The sequence below is a fragment of the Sitophilus oryzae genome, unplaced genomic scaffold (genome assembly GCF_002938485.1).
Source record: "Sitophilus oryzae breed Bouriz unplaced genomic scaffold, Soryzae_2.0 scaffold_177_pilon_pilon, whole genome shotgun sequence".
Classification (NCBI taxonomy): Eukaryota; Metazoa; Arthropoda; class Insecta; order Coleoptera; family Curculionidae; genus Sitophilus; species Sitophilus oryzae.
The window spans coordinates 9,097,839-9,111,994 of NW_022146479.1; the positions used below are offsets into that span (position 1 = coordinate 9,097,839).

At 31.4% G+C, this 14,156-nt stretch overlaps 1 long non-coding RNA gene across 1 annotated transcript in view; it reads left to right on the forward strand.

Annotated features, from left to right (window-relative positions):
- Positions 1–14,156, forward strand: part of LOC115882431 — a 65,356-nt gene that overhangs the window by 14,721 nt on the left and 36,479 nt on the right. The window contains exon 3 of the long non-coding RNA XR_004050192.1: positions 13,691–13,795. This is a non-coding gene — a long non-coding RNA (uncharacterized LOC115882431). The remainder of the gene's footprint in view (positions 1–13,690; positions 13,796–14,156) is intronic.

The following is a 14,156-nucleotide window of genomic DNA, read 5'->3' on the forward strand; positions in this document are numbered from 1 at the left end:
TGTTAAATTTCTGTTACATAATACTACACTGAGATTTTTAACCTAATGATTCGTATTTATAAACTAAGAAGAAAACAGCCAGCAATAAAGTGGGTCTCAAAATGAATTTAGCAAAAACTAAAGTATAGTACAACAAACTACTGGACAGAGGAGGCATTCTTATAAATAACACAACACTGGAAATAGTATAAGAATATATACAGGTTGTTAATTTGTTTATTACTGGCGGCCAGGGCTTTATAGTTGAAATATGGCAACCTCGGCCCGCTCGTCGATAGACGGGACGAGTCGGCAGAAAACCCTATAAGTTCATGCGTTCTCAATAGGCAGTGTTGCCATTCTGTTCCCCTATAAGTAACTGTCCAGTTAACAATCTGTATATTTGGGACAACTAATACAAAACTCGCGATCTCTACTACCAGAAATCAACAAAAGAATTAAGTTAGCGTGGAGTATTTAGAGAAGAAACTCAATCATATTCAAACCTAGAATGCCACTTTATCTAAAGAAGAAAACATTCGATCATTGTGTACAACCAGTCATGACCTATTCATGCGAAATCTGGATACTTAAAACGGACATTATAAGGAAACTGCAGGTCGCACAACGCTCAATGGAATATGCTGGGAATATCTAAGAGAGACTGTAAAAGAATAGAATGGATACGACAAAAGACAGGTAATAGATATCATCCACAGAATTAAATCCCTCAAGCGGCAATTTGCAGGACACCTGGCAACAAGGACGGACAACAGATGGACCACAAAAATTACAGCATAGTACTCAAGAGGAATTAACAGACCTAGAAAAAGATCGAACCTGAGATGATAGTAGGAAATTTGCAATTAGCAAAACATTACCAGGAATGGACCCAACTGCAAAGAGAGTATCTAAATATGAGGGAGGCTACACTGGCTACACCATAATTGGAAATGAAATGGCGTTCGCAGGTTTAGAACCAGGAAATAAAAAAATTACGTGTATCTTCGTCTTTGTCAAGACTATCTTCAGCTAAAAGTTCTTTTGTGATGTAACTTTCATTTTATTCTGTTAATGGCCTGTTGTAGTTAATTAGAACTATAAAATATGCGAAATATAATGATTTACTCCATTATAAATGTTAGGTTGTATCAAAAAAGTATTTTTTACTGTAATAAATTGTTAGATTACTATAGACCCAGCCCTGGCTGGGGTAGACCCTTGGGCACTTATTTTTATTAAGTCATAAAGCATGAAATCCGGCTCGTCCGTCACAAAAGGTCGTTTTTTTTACTTATTTTTACAAAAAAACACAGATACCTCACCGTAATTACTATCATAGGGGATGTTAAATAATGCTAATGCATGTAGGGAGAAATAATTACTTTTAATGAGGGATTGGCAATAATTTTTGAATATTATAGTTACGTCCTCTTCCCTGTAACGCTCTTTTATGTGCTTTATGCCGTCCAGTTGGGGGTGCGCTATGTAATTTTTAATAAAAAAAACCGGAAAAAAGCCATGGTTCAAAATGAAGGACGCATGGGAATTGACTCTGGTCCCTCTTTTTAGCGTTATACTGAGATACTTGTTTCCAATCACGCTATTAGTACCCTTTTATTACGGCTATTACCATTCTTAACAATTAATTTTCGGAGTTTGTAATTGATATTGCTTAGGGTCATTTATAAAAATCAAAGTATCAAAATGAAAACAATTTTCTGTGCTAAAGGCAGTGTAAAAACACAATATTATATTTACTGCCAGTAAATTTATAAATAAATATTAAAATATAACATTATTTTTAAAACATCAGATTTTCAGTGCTGAAAATTTGCGTTCATCTAGTACCATACTCGCAAAGCCAAATATGATTATATTTTTTGTATTCTATACCTTTTTATTAGCGAATAACAGAAGTTTTTCCAAAATCGGTGACTTAACCAAAATCATCAATTTACTGGCTATGTATATATCATCGATTTTCTTAAAACTGCTGTTATTTACTAACTAAAAGGTGTAGAATAAGAAAATATAGGCCATTGTAGTCTTACAAGAACAGTAATAGATATAGGGGGCGTTTTAACTTTTAACAAAAATAGCTGTAAAACAGGGGTCCAAAAAATTTATTTTCTTGCAAATCTAATATACCGAACCCTTCAACAAGGTATATATTCTGAATGTACATCATATTTCCTACAAATGCTGAAATTTCGTAATTTTATGACTATATTTCTAAGGTCTTTGAAAACGTGTAAAAAATTGCAATTTTGTCGACTTTTTTTCATACACGTAGTCATGAAAACAGGCGATTTTCGTCATGTCATCGATTTTCAAAAAAAAAATTCAAAACAATATGAACATATTGTATGAACACATAGTAGTCCTACGAGAACAGTAATAGATATAGGGGACATTTTATCCTTTATCAAAACTAGCTGAAAAACAAGGGTCCAAAAAATAAATTTTCTCATATATATATTCTGAATCTACATAAAATTTCCTACAAATTCTGAAACCTTCATAGTTTAATAACTATGCGTTTACTATAATACTAAGGTCTTAACAGCAGATTTTTCAAAGCTTATAATTTAACTAAAATTATATGAATTTGTTTTTAAAAATGGCCTTTTTTAAATAAATTAATCGTATTAAAATCAAATTAATTCAATAACACAGTTTTAAAGTATCACTTTTTAATATGCTGGTTTTAAACGAACTCCTAATTTAATTTCGACTAAATTAAATGGACCTAAAAGCAAAAACGAATCAACCATTTCCTCGTGTCAAAGTAACATTCGCCAGAGAAAATTGCTTTCTCAAATGCCTACTCAGAAGCAAAATTTTTAATAAAATTGAATTACCTGTAGCTCGGAAATATTAACGCTATAATAAATTTCGCATGAGAGATTTCCAGTAAATTACGTTATTTATAAGTATATTAAGATAACATAATAAACCAAGTAAAAATAAATAAATGTACTCTGTTCATTAAATAAAAATTAAATTAAAATGTTAGCTAAAAGGTAAATTAAATTAGTTCGTTCGGCGGGATTTCATATGCATTTTATGGTCGATTTTAAGTAAAATATTTATAAAAAGTTTCTTATTAGCCCTCGTAAAATTACACATTCATTCTTTGCGAAGGAAAAAGGGGTTCGAATTGTTTCAGCTTACTGTAACAAGAGAAAAGAATGTATTGATTTCACGCTAATGGTGTCATACGGAATGTAACGATTTTTTTCTTCAAATACTTCCTGGCACGCGAATCAACCGCTCAATAAATTCTTTACATCTAGCATTCCTCGAATTCCTTGCTTATGATTAACCAAATTAGTGGCTTAGATACCAATCTTGATCTATCATTCTTTTTATATTTATATAACACCAGAAATTCTAAAGAATGACTAATTTATCTGAGTTTTCTAGATAAATAAATTTTATTTTTATTTTCTCTTGGGTGAGATTACCGTAAAGTTTGCGTAAGAAGAATTTAAACCCTTTTCCATTTTTAGGGCTGTCTAAATTAAGGGTTAGGTTCGAGCCACGCGACTTGGCAACATATCATCTATCACCCTTAACTCCTTTAGTTAGTCGGGATAATTAACTGTCTAGTTAATTCAAATTATTTTGATTGTCTTTTCGAAACTCTGATTTAAGCTATCAGCCGTTTGAAAAATTAGCTTTTAAATTGTTCTACATCGGAGGATCAATGTAGGATGTGGAATTTTTCTCGAGTCTACTAGGTATACAATTATTTGGAATTGTTTAAAACAATATATACAGAGTTGCTCGCGCTATTTCACTTAGAGTTAAATTAACTTTAAATAATTACTAGCTGTAAACGGTAATAACTTGTTTAGCTTAAATTGAACACATTGTATATTTTGCAAGCATCAGATGCAAAATTAAATTATCTTTGAAATTGTTTTATACTTTATTAATATATTATTATATTTTTTGTTTAGGTTATTCTCGGGAGTAATATAATACCTGTATACCGGGTGCGTCTCAAAAGTGGCTCACCCCTAGAACTTTTTTATTTTTTAGATAAAAAAAACGAAACTTGTTATGTTAGTATATGACATAAATTAAGATTGATTGACGTATTCATTTGTTTTCGGTCACTTCCTATATTTTAAATGGCACCCTCAGTATTTTTTTACTTTATTCGATAGAAAATGACACTCGTATTAACTTTTGACATTTTAACACTGATATGTTAACTTTTGACATTTTCGCATATGGTTTATTTCAAATTGTAACATGAGGTTCATAACGACAATTTAACTTGAAATACCAAGTGTTTTTCCAAATATGCTCGTGTGGCAATGAGCCACCATCGTTCCATTTGAAAAAATTGAGATATGATTAAAAATACGATTTGTGCATCTTTTAACCGGCCAGGGCAAGACACTAATAACATTAAACGATCAGATATATTTTTCCAAGGCTCCTTGATTAAAAAATAGTGTTTTTAACACTATGGCACTCTAAATTGAAATTTAAAATACAATTTTTTTTTCAAGCGACAATGACGAAAGTTGACATATGGTATGTTATTCTATTCAGAGTGTTATTTTCTATCGAATAAAGTCAAAAAATACCGAGGGTGCCATTTAAATATCAAAAATTGTACTCATTTCCGGTGAAACAGGAACTAACAAACAATCGACAAAACAAAAACAAAAACGTCAATCAATTCTAATTTATGTCACATACGAACATACCAAATTTCGTTTTTTTATCTGAAAAAATAAAAAAGTTATAGGGGTGAGCCACTTTTGAGACGCACCCGGTATAGCTAAAAAGAGCCGTTATCGGAAAATTAGGGTTTACTGAATTTATACCAAGTTAGAGATGTCGCATTTCGTAATATCGAGTTTGAGGTGTTTATTTTCAAAATGTCATATTTTTATATGCCAGAGCCCATTCGTAACTGTGCTTTCCTTTTTTTTGCACAAGCCACTATCCGAATGACATAACGCGATGATGTGGCTGTGCTTCATTACCATATCAACCGTACACGCTTTAACACAGGCGCACGCACAGATAGGCACACATGAAAAGAAATACTGTTACGAGACCTATTTTGCTCAAAGCCAATGCAATTTACACTGTTGTTTTTTAGCGACCCGTTTTTCAATCTTCCTCGTTTGGAACGAGCAGAATTTAATAAAGGAAATATAAATGGAACTCTGATTCCAGACAAGTCTCCATATTTTTGTTTTTATATTGTTATGCGGGCTTCCCCTTATACAATCGTCACTATCTTGAGTTTTATTTTAGTTTTTTTCCTGTTCGCCCCAGTCAGGCTTAAACTTTATTGCTTATATGCTTCTATTTGCTTCGGAAATCAAGTAGTTTCGTGGTGTGATAGAGAGTACATTTTTGTTATTAGGAGGCTAGAGATTGAGTGTTATAGTCTAGATAGTGTTTGTAGGGAGCCTGATATATCTGAGTATGTTTCAGTTTATTTTTATTAACTTGTAATAAGTATTTTTAATGATAAATATACCTACAGGTTGAGTAAAAAAATTGTTTTACCGGACAAAATTACTTTAAATAAATATTGTGTTTAAGTGCCAGAAACAAAATAATAATATTAAGTGTAGCATATCGTTGTACTCAGGAGATCGAATGAATTTTTTCAAAACATGAAGTAAATAATGCAAGTCTGTAGGTAAAAACATTAAGTTGGCCTATGTATCTCACAAATTATCAGCTATTTTAAAAATGTAAAGATACTATCAGGTAGCCTTGATAAAGTGGCCATGAGAATGTGGTATTAGATTTAGAATTTTCTAAAAAGTAACACCAGAAAAAAATAAAATTGACTTTCAAAAAAATCGTTTTTTTGAAAATAACTCAGCAATTCTTGAAATATTTGAATCTTTTTTGATGATTTTGTGAACACCCCAAGGCGCAAATTTTCCCCAATTTAATCATGTTCTTATCTATTACGGTTTCCGAGATACTTATGCTCGTATTCCGAATTTGTAGCACCCTGTATTCTTCTTCTTTTTTGTGTTCATTATTAAAATCGATTTTTCAGTAGAAAATTCTCGATATTTTGTTACATTTCATATTCTACATTAAGTGGTAAATATAGACTACCCTAGAGAAATTGAAGTGAGCTAGAATTGTAGCAACCACAGAAGGTTACAGACGAAATTGCATCAAAGGAAATCTAACAAAGAAATCTTAAACAGTATTGACAAAAGATTCGAGAGATCGATTTGAATTTTAAATATAATCAACGTGTCCCACGCGAAACCGAATCTAATAAAAGTCTCTATTTTCTGTAAATAAAAACGAGCGTCGCTATCTCGCTTTATAGATAAGGATGCGTGGAGATGTGGAGAGAACCACTCCAGCATTGTTCTCCCGCATAATATTGGGGTGTGAGAAGCCATCATATTTATTTGTAGCGGTTCAATCCTCACCCAGAAAGAAATGCGACTAGTGAAATATGTCCCCTCGAGTGAGGAACAGACGTTTAATCATACTTTTATCGCAGTTAGGGACGCAGACAGGGACATAACGGTAGAGGACATATATTTTTCTTCCTGTAACAGTTATTTTCCTTGTTTTTATTATTCTTCCGGGCTTCAATTGATACAAAATCTTCTCACGTAATCGTAAGTTGTTATTTTTTTATTAAGTTAAAATACACATTAACTAAATAACCGTCGGCGGTATTATTAGTGTATATGTATACATATTATGAGTAGAGTAATTTAAACATCAAATACCGCCGAAACCAACTAACTTTTAGTCGCCGACGGTAACTTACTATCAGGAAATTACTATCAAAGCCGATCGATAGAGACATTCAAAACAATAAAATTAGTATCACCTAAAATTAAAAAAATGGGAATCGCAAAAAGAAGGCCGTTAATAACTCATAAAATTTAGTAAAACAAAGGCGATATTTCTTTTTATTTTTTATAAAAATATACCGCCGTTGGGCGGTATACTTTATATATTTCGCAACAACCGCCGTATTTGAAAAATTTACTTCGTTGTTCGGCGGTATTCATGTTAATAAATATGTAAAATCATCTAACGACGATTTTCCTTTAGTAATTTTTCTATACCGCCGGCAGTAATTTAACCAATATCATTAAAATAATAAACCTAACTAATATCAAAACAGATTATAAATAATTATATATAGTAAAACATGGGCGATATTTCGTATTTTTTTATAAAAATATACCGCCGTTGGGCGGTATACTTTATATATTTAGCAACAACCGCCGTGCTTGAAAAAATTACCTCGTTGTTCGGCAGTATTCATGTTAATAAATACATATGTAAAACCGTCTAACATTTTTCTATACCGCCGGTAGTAATTTAGCCAATGTGATTAAAATAATAAAACTGACTAATATCAAAACAGATTATAAATAATTATATATTAGTTAAATGTTAAATCGAGCGATCGAAAAAAAAACATTGCAGACGCATTTTCTTGTTCTCGGAGAAAATTCCGGCTTGAAGGAAGGAAATTTCGGGCAAGCTTCGTCCTATTTTGAATACGAAAAGAGAGCCAGAAATCTAGATAGCATTGAGTTTTCAAGTCTCAAGAACGTTCCACTTCATATCTCCAAAACAATTGGCGCGGTGAACTCCCGGAGATGAAAACCTACTGAAATATGCAGGCCCTTGTATTCATCAAGTTTTCCCGCAGACTCGTCATCTATGAGGCCGCTCGTCTTCGCTGTCTTCGTTTTTTTCAGACTTTCCGTCCCGAGCAAAGGCAGGTGAATGGAGCCCTTCCTTTTTTTGACGTTTTATTGTCTATATAGGGGTAAATATCCGAAATTATGAAGGATTTCAGTCTTGCAAATGAGGCTGGAATAAAATAAAAAGAAAAACTATCGCCGAGCGCCCGACATTTCGATCTTTAGGCGTTCTTTTGTAGGAGAGTCATTAGAGATTCTATCAGGAAAGACCTTTTTATATTTCAATCTTGCTGAAGTATTGAAATAATCTCGTAAGTCCTCTTATGTCATGGACTGCATTTTATGAAAACTTTATCGGCGATTTTTAAAAGTCTCCTTGTCATATTTTTTTTCCAATATTTTCTGGAACTAGAGTAAAAATAAATAAGAAGCAATAAATATATGAGTAATTTAAATGTATACCTACTTGTATATTCCCAATGTAATGGAGAACTTCTCGATTAAAAATCTAGATAATTAGTTTTATGATTTAGAATCAAAAGATCTATAATCAATTATATATTATTTTAACTTTTTATTGGCTCCTTATATTAGGCATATATAAATTTACCTAATCAAGAAAAAAGTGTAGATATATTTTTTTAATTACACACTATTTGTATTAGTATATATATCTACACGTATATATATATCTATATATAATATATATAATATTTGTATTAGTATATATATCTACACGTATATATATATCTACACGTATTTTGAGGTGAAAAGTTAATATTGCCATATTATCAAGAAATTGTGCTTTTAATTAAAAACCAAAAAAAAAATCCAAATTTTCAATTTTTTTTTCGCGAAAAAAACTCATAGACGTGTTTTCTGGAAATATACTACCCCTAATAATATTTGCACTTATTGAAGTTTTACCCTGTATAATTTATAAATTTGTGTATATTTTAATTTAATACTCTAGTAAAAAATATATACATAATTATATGGAACTCTATGCCTTTACAAACAAAGCTGTAACTTCTTTACCTGTTTCAACTTTTTTACCTCTCTTTAAGATAAACATCCAAAATTGTGAAGGACATTCAAGCTTGGAAATGAGAAGAGACAGAAAAAAAAATCCTTGCCATGGCCTAGCATTAGAAACTTTCGTTTTTGTAAGGACATCATTAAAAATTTTATCACGGTCTCTTTTGTCTTTGCTTTCACCTTTGGGTTAAAAAGTAAAAGTTAAAAAAAATCGATAAGGTTTGGTATAATCAAAGATATTTAAACTCTGAGTTTAAATATCTTTGTCGTAATTACAATACGACGGAAAATATTATGTATTAAAACCAAATTGGCAAAAAATGGATGTTTATCGTTTTCCCGTGTGCTCTTCGTTACCAAAAGGAATATAACAAATACCTTCAGTGGCTGAGGCAGGAAAATATTATAGCAGGGGACGTCGATGACATCGTAACGAGTAAAATGTTCATCAAAGTTAAGTTGTTTTTACAGATTTCCGGGATATTTTTAAAAATTCCAGCTGGACCATCCCGGATACTTTAAACATCCGGACGTATAGAAATTCTACTTATAACAACTTCAAGATAACAACCTAGACAAATTTGGACTTTGCGTAACGAAGTAATAATCGCCGAGGCGCATAAAGCATTGTTATCTGCTCGTAATTCCGCTAAAAGCAATAAATTGAACTAGAGCTCGATTGTTGTACAGCTATATTAGCTGCAAGTCGATTTACAATTGCCCGACTCATGTAATTAACGGGATTACATATACCGGTTAATTGTAATTTTTTCCTCGTCAACCCTATATACCGCAGAGGTATTGTTTGACGTTGACACCCCCAATTGTACAAAAAAACCTTTTAACAAGACCATTATCCCACAACTGACGTCGTAATAATTAGTGGTCTTTGCTTATACGTCACGCGTATTTAATACCGCAGTTAAGTAATCATTACATATATTTTGTTATTGATTCGTGTCTTTTTTTTTCTATTATTCGACGCACGGAACTCCCGACTTTTTTATTTTGCCTTATAATTATAATAAAACTTAATCAATAAATGGATATATTTGGGGTGGTATCCCAGGAACATGCTTATAAATATTTTCTTTTTGTAAGAAATATTTCAAAATAATTTTTAAATTTTCAGTTAAATGAACATAATATATTGAAAATATGGCAACATAGGTTGTAGATTAAATTTAGAGGAACGAAAATGGAAAAATCCAGTGGTTGTCAAAATTTAAAAAACATATTTTTTTAATTTTCTAGGTAAAATTACTGTGCTATTTTGGATTTATTTGAAAAAATGCGTTAGAAAAATAGAAAATACGTTTATTGAGATCTACCAGCACTTTTTTTTTAATTAATACTCACTCTTTATATACAAGCCCAATTTTATTACTTCTTTCTCCTCGTTTTTAGATTTTTCTATAAAATATAGATCGAAATCTATAAGTTATTTATTATAGGAGCCTTTGTTGTTGTATACCTGTTGTACACCCTGTGTATGATACGTAGCTAGGAAGATAGGACAACAATGGAGAAAAATAAATCTTTTAGAGCAAATTTTTAAGTATTTGTAAAATATTTATAGGACATAAAGATTTTAATAGCAAGCGAAACCGTATAAAAATAAACGAGTTAGGATTTTTACGAGTGGTAGGGATAAGCAGAGGTCCTATTGAATGCATGTGAAGGTATATACTTAAAGAAATTTAGATATAAAAATGACGATCGGGTAGCGTACATAAAACGCAGTGATTTTGCCGGAGTAATAAATGTCACTCTGCATATTCTCCTCCTGGACTAGCCCGAACGGTTTTAAATAGCCCCAAAAATTGGATCCGCCGTTCAATAACCATAAAAATATATGGCGTTTTCCAAGTTTGCGTTTAACAGCCGCGGGGCAATGTTTATAAAATAATGTAGTAAAATGAGCATTTTAAAGTCTAATACAGAACATTATAAGTAGATATAAACCTTCTTCAGAAAGTTGTAAAACTGGAATTATTCGCTTTTGCTCCCCTTTTGATGGCGTCTTGTAACAACCCGCTCATTAAAATAAGGCTTTATTCGTTATATACGCATTAATTTTCGGTCATTACAACTTTACTGATTTAAAAGATATTCAGTCTTGATCGTTGACTTTATATTAACACTTAATACCTCATAAAACACCACTGTTTGTACTGTTTACTTAGATTCTGCAATACCATTTTCTCAAGTCCTTGCTCTATTTTCTACAAAATACGTAAAAAAAAATACTTCTTAAAAGTCTTTGAAGATGACAACGGTTAAACAGATATGTCTGTCAATGAGAGCTGAAATACTTTTGATATATATATATAGTTATATACAAGGCGAGTCTTAAAAAAGTGCACATATTTTTAGTGGTGGTATATTTCGATCCCATTGGGCTTTTTGCAAAAATATGTTTCAGCACAGTTTTTCAAAATTTCTTTTTAAAAGCTTTTTTAATTTTCATAATAGCATATTCATAATATGACACCATTGACAGCATAGCTAGTAGATTAAATTTAGAGCAACTAAAATACAGAAAAGAATCCTGTGGTTTTCAAAATTTAAGGAAAAATATTTTTTTTCGCCTCAAAAAGATCTACCAGCCCTGAAAATATTTGTACTTATGTAAAACTCACTAGTTTTTATATTAATAGCCTGGGTATAAAGGCAAATTAAAAATAATTCTTATTTTCTAACAAATACTTTTTAAAAAATATTATCTTATAGTCCCTGTAAGTTTTGTTTAATTTTATAAAAAAAACAGTATAAACAGCTACTATCGATACAATTCATGGCCTAGCCCCTAGCAAAATAAAAATGGCCCCGCCATCAATAAACGTCATCATATTGACTGCTACAATTTCCCGCAAATGACTTTTTTATGTACAATTTCACATAATGCATGTTCATCCCTGTGTATCTGATGCACAATGGAGCGGTAACGCTCGCTGCCACGGCTCTATGAAACTGCACAGACATTTTTCCAAGCTACTAGCTTGGACCATTAATCTTGGTTTGTTAGATTTTCCAACGTTTATTTACTTTTCCGGTCAGAATATCTGGAAAAACGGGTCGCCACCATCTACCTAATTCGCCGATAATACCATTTGTCTTGGCCAAAAAGTCAGCCATCCATTTATATGCAGACGAGCCCTAATGCATGCCTGGTTATTTGTCTAAATCAAGGGGATCCGATTTTGCCATTTGCAATATTATTCAATAATTTTTCTTCAGACTTTTTTTTCTCCAGTTTATCCATTTTTCATTTCCATGTCGATCGATACTGATATTTGAAAATATAGTACGACGTGGATTACGTACTCTTTAGGTAGGTAGTTAACTATTAATTTAAGCATGCCTATTTGGTCTCTGAATAAAATACTTATTTTTTTAAATATTTTAATAAAAAATTTATCACCACTATTGCCAGTATATTTTGCTAAAAAAAAGGGAAAATGTCACCAAATACTGTTAATGTTTTTTTTTTGTAAATTTCGTTCGCAGATACATCTGAAAACATACCAGAATGAATTGTTTTTCGTTGATATAGCGGCTTGTATCAACAGCCTGTACAGCCTTATTTTATTGAGTGTTTTGGTGTGTATCTGTGTTTGATTTTATTATATTATTATTTATATGGCTTTTTTAATTAATAACATGGATTACCGACTAATAAGGTTAGCTAGCTATTAATAAAATAATAAATAAATTAAATTAAGTACCTTTTTCTCAATGAAATAAGTAGCTTGATAATTATGAATCGCCCGATATATTAAAATATTTTTGATATTTCTACAATATTGACCGAATTAATGGAGAAAATAAATAAATTAATATATCAAATAGCAAACTTTTTGATAAAAAGCTATTTCTGAACAGTGGATTTACCCTGCACGTCAATGTATAAGTATATATTGATCCAGATAAAATATTTACAACGTTTAACAGCTGCAAATTTTGTCAATAGTTGCGAGTTTAAAGAAATGGATTGAACATATTTTGACTTGCTCTACTATAATTTTTGTTCTTTCTACATATTTTTATATTTAGAAATAATAGAAATTATAAAGTGTCCCCCTAGTTGTGCCTCTTATTTAGAAAATGCTCGTATTGTTTGTTTTTTTTTGTAAAATTCCTTCTCAGTAACGTTTTGAGGTTAGTTATTAATAAGCATGTCTAGTTTCCATGGATTATTTAATATAGGGTGATAAATTCATATTAATTTTTCTTCTGCCATAATAGATACCGAATCAAAATAATATATGTTAGCTCTTAAACGCATCGGTATTGTGACCAGGCTTAACGCCCAATTTACCTCATAAAAATTCCCATGCCACAGGGCTGTTATTAATTAACGTACTTAAACTTTGACTGGGCGAATCATTCAAATAAAATGATTAGATGTCAGAGAGGTGAGCTTAAGTGAACGGTGACGGCTATATTGTGACGGTGACAATGGAATAAGGGCCGAACCGGTCATTTTTGCCGGCCCTCCGAGCTAAAAAGTCCCGTTTTTCGAGCCCACGAGATTTTGAATACGATTAAGGTGGCACATCTGACAATGTGCGAGAGATGGTGCAATTATAAGGAACTGCCCTATCATTAATAACCACCGTGTGCAAACACACTGTCATCGACCATTAACAGTATTAACAGTTTGTTAACAATAGCACGTCAACCGATGTGTGTGCACCTAAAGATATTCATCATTTTGCGCCTTGCCAGCTGATGCATATTTACGTATGGTAAATACCCTTTAAGCTGTCTTTTTTTTTGGTTTAAAAACCTTCAGTCCGGCAAGTCTTGTCTCATTTATTTTTTCTCGCGATAGACATATGCCAGGGCTACTTTTAATTGGTTTGCTCTGATTTATTGAAATCGACGTAAAAGTTAAATAAAACTTCTTTTTATTGGAGAAAATTTAGTACCAAAAGGGTTATCTAAAAGTCTTTGAACATTTGTTTCCTCTTTTACAGGTTCAAAACTGGACAATTTTAACAAGAAATGGAGAAGATATCGAACTGAATCTCATGATTAATCAGCAGGCAATGCCAGGCATCTTTATAGGATATTATTAAATTGTAAGTAGTTCGAACCTATTTTTATGATCTGAGTTTATGTTCGGAACTGACATATTTTGGAAATTTTGCACATCAAATATTATCTGTCTTTTATTTTTTTTAACTTTATTTTTAAAATACTAATATGAATATATCAGGGCCATAGAAAAAGTAGTAAAAAGTACTTTCCCTATGGCCAGAGAGGTCTTACATGAATAACATATTATATAGAGTAAGGGCGGTATATATCGAATAACCTTATAGTATATATCTATAATATCTTTTATCTATAATAAACCAGAAATTAATTGGGTATTTTGTAATAGCCAGTCTTCTTCTATTATATATATGCCTTTAATCTAATTTTTATACGAAGTTTATT